General features: G+C 45.6%; 1 long non-coding RNA gene across 1 annotated transcript in view; it reads right to left on the bottom strand.

Annotated features, from left to right (window-relative positions):
* Nucleotides 1-1,000: 1,000 nt before the first annotated feature.
* The window catches only part of LOC114486165 (uncharacterized), a 14,679-nt gene continuing 12,245 nt past the window's right edge, over nucleotides 1,001-3,434 (bottom strand). Inside the window, exon 3 of the long non-coding RNA XR_003679469.2 lies at nucleotides 1,001-1,071. This is a non-coding gene — a long non-coding RNA (uncharacterized lncRNA). The remainder of the gene's footprint in view (nucleotides 1,072-3,434) is intronic.

Genomic DNA, 3,434 nt, shown 5'->3' with positions numbered 1-3,434 from the left:
GGAGGGAAGGCCCTCTTCCTTTAATTGGTCAAATTTGCCCCCAGGAAATGAAGTCTTTACAGCCAGTCAAGACCTCCAACCTCCTTGTAATTCCTGAGGCTGACCTCAGTCACACCCCTCTGCCCCATCACAGTGGCTCAGCCACCCTGCTAAAGGCTTCCCCCAGAGCCCTGCCCTGGGCGCTCTGCTTGCAAGACCCTGTCAGGGTTTGCCGGTCACCTCCAGGCCGTCAGAGTTTACCATTGCTCTCTGGTTGAGAAAGGTCCAGCCTCCTGCCTAGATAGGTAACCAGTCCTGTTCAGACTCACCTAGATAGTTGTCTCTGACTCAGGCAGAGCAGAGGGTGAACTGGCTGTTAGACTTCTGCTTCTTTTACTGACCTGACCTGCGTTTGGCTTTCCCATCATACCTCTGTGTTGGGGTTTTTGCTCTCCTCATCCTGGTTACGTGGCCCCAACCTGCTATGCGTGCGCCGGGAGAAGCTAGCTCAGCAATACACACCCAACATATCCAGTTTTCTCCTACTCAACCCCAGGTAAATTCAGGGTGGCTCCTGATTAAACTTTGAAAGAATTGCTCCTCTGAGCCAGGTGCTTAGTAGCTACAATTCCACTTAATCTTCTTCACAACAGCCCCATGAAGAAGGTATTATTATCCCCATTTTTCAGGAAGAGGAAACAGATTCAAAGAGGGTAAACAACTTAGAGTCATGTGGATTAGAGTCAGGATTCCAACACAAAACTGTCCAAGCCCATGCTCCTTCTACTTCCTCAGAAAACAATTCCTTTCCTTGGTTGAGCACCTGTCATATGTCAGGTAGTGTTCCAAACATATTAAAAATATTATTTCATTCACTCTCACAACTATCCCATGAGACAGGTATTAGCCTCCCATATAAATAAATGAAGAAACTGAGGTTCAGAGTGATTAAGTAACTCTTTTGAGATCATATGTATTTATCACTCACTGAATGCATGGGAGCTTGGAAAGATTTTTGCTGCTTTTGGTTAAGGTGAAAGATGCAAATGGTGCTGTCCTTTTTGCCCTTCCTCTTGCCTTTGAGCAGCTGTCCTGGGACCATGAAAGAGAGGCAAAAAAGAAAAAAAGTCAGAAATATTTTCCCAAACATCAACCTGCTAAAGAAAAACCTACCTTCAGATCTTCTGTTATATAAGAAAATTAAAGTTCTATTTGTTTAATCTGCTGTGGGTAGGTTTTCTGTTAATTGTAGCTAAATGTATTCCTAACGCACACAGGAAGGTCCAATTACCACCTTTTTACAGATTAAGAAATAGATTAAAGGGGCACAAAGAGATTAAGTATTTTTCCAAAGCCACACAAATAGTGATTGATAGTTGACCCCCCTATTCTTCTCTTAATAACTTAACTTCCAAGGTTATAGCTGGGCACACCAGCAGAAGGTCACATTTTCCAGGCTTCCCTGAAGTTTTGTGGGCCATGTAACTATATTTTTGTTAGTGGAATGTGAGCGGAAGGGAGGCATGTGATTAATTTCCAGGTCATGCACTCTAGTTCCCTTTTGCTTCTCCCCACCGGTGGTGATAATGAACCATCTTCAATCTCAGGGACCAGGGTAATGACTCAGGAGATGGCAGAGCAACAAGGTAGAAGGAACCTGGGTTCCTGAATAACCTTATGAATTAGAGCTGCCCTACATCCTGAGATCATCTACCAAATTAGACTTTTAAGTGAGAGAGAGATAAACTTCTAGCTCATTTAAGCCACTGTGTTTTGCTATCTCTTTAAAGCACCACCATCTTGGGGCTTCCCTGGTGGCACAGTGGTTGCGCGTCCGCCTGCCGATGCAGGGGAACCGGGTTCGCACCCCGGTCCGGGAGGATCCCACATGCCGCGGAGCGGCTGGGCCCGTGAGCCATGGCCGCTGAGCCTGCGCGTCCGGATCCTGTGCCCCGCAACGGGGGAGGCCCCAGCAGAGGGAGCCCCGCATACCACAAAAAAAAAAAAAAAAAAAAAAAAGCACCACCATCTTAAGTAATACCGCAGCTAATAAATTTTCAAACATAGGCCTGTTTAATTCCAATTTGGGTAATTACCACTACAACTCCCAATACCTAAATCAGAGACTGCAAACCCCAATGCCTACACACGCTAGGAAGATAACAAATCAGTGAAGAAGTCTGGGTGAGAACTATGGTGAACTAGAAAACACATCTGTGGTTGCTATGCGGTTACCAAACTATTTCCTTTCCTTCCCAATAGACCGTATTTCTCTGCTTTCCTTATAATTAGTTGGGGCCATATGACTGAGTTCTGGCCAATATCATGTGGACAGAAGGAATGAATGCTACATGCAGGCCTGGCCCATGAAAAAAGTTTCTGTTCAATCATGCACTCTTGTTTTCCCCAAACTGAAGTGGTGAAAATGCCCAGGGAAATCTTGGGAGCCATGCAATGATGCAACGGACATGACAGAGCCATAGGATAGAAGAAGCTGGAACCCTGGGTCACCACTTAGAGAAGAACTGCCTAAATTACACTGACATGTAAATTTTGACATGAGACTAAGAAACAAAGTTTTCTCAGGTTGATTCTTTACATGCTCAGGTCTGTTGTAACCACAGCATTGGAGAGTGTCCCCTAATACACAAATGCAGCCCCTGTAGGAATATCGGCCTAGTACTGCCAGATGGTTGGACTTTTTTAAAAGAGAAGACAGAAAGCCTTATATTATAAGAAAGCTGCTGATTATCAGTGTTAGCTAATACTGTGAAGGTCAAACATGACTAAGATCCAGATCTATCCCAGGGACTACATGTTTGTCCCCTCTGCCTCAGTATTAGAGTTGGGTCCCCTGATCCTGGGACTTCAGGCAGCCTCCCCACTGATCCCAGGCTCCTGAGGTACATTCAACTGTCCCTGAGAATCCAAAGGAGGTTTCCAATCCTTTCCACTCAGTTGGTTATGTGGGCTTATTAAACTCTAAGTCAATGGCCTTTGGAATATAACTGTGAAAAGCAGGAAAACACCTGTTATCTACAGCTATTCTCTCATTGGATACAAGTAATTTTGCCAAACATTCACCTGGATCGCCAGTGTTTTTCTTGTGTTCATATATTCTTTTTTTTCTTTTTTAACTTTTTTTAAAATAGATTTTATTTATTTATTTATTGGCTGCATTGAGTCTTTGTTGCTGCGCACACGCTTTCTCTAGCTGCTGCGAGCGGGGGCTACTCTTCGTTGCGGTGTGAGGGCTTCTCATTGCGGTGGCTTCTCTTGTTGCAGAGCACAGGCTCTAGGCGCGCAGGCTTCAGTAGTTGTGGCTCGCGGGCTCTAGAGCGCAGGCTCAGTAGTCATGGCGCACGGGCTGAGTGGCTCCGCGGCATGTGGGATCTTCCCGGACCAGAGCTCGAACCCGTGTCCCCTGCATTGGCAGGAGGATTCTTAACCGCTGC

Source organism: Physeter macrocephalus, chromosome 1 (assembly GCF_002837175.3).
Source record: "Physeter macrocephalus isolate SW-GA chromosome 1, ASM283717v5, whole genome shotgun sequence".
NCBI lineage: Eukaryota > Metazoa > Chordata > Mammalia > Artiodactyla > Physeteridae > Physeter > Physeter macrocephalus.
The sequence above is the reverse complement of the archived record's forward strand: the minus strand, read 5'-3'. Positions and strand labels throughout refer to the sequence as shown.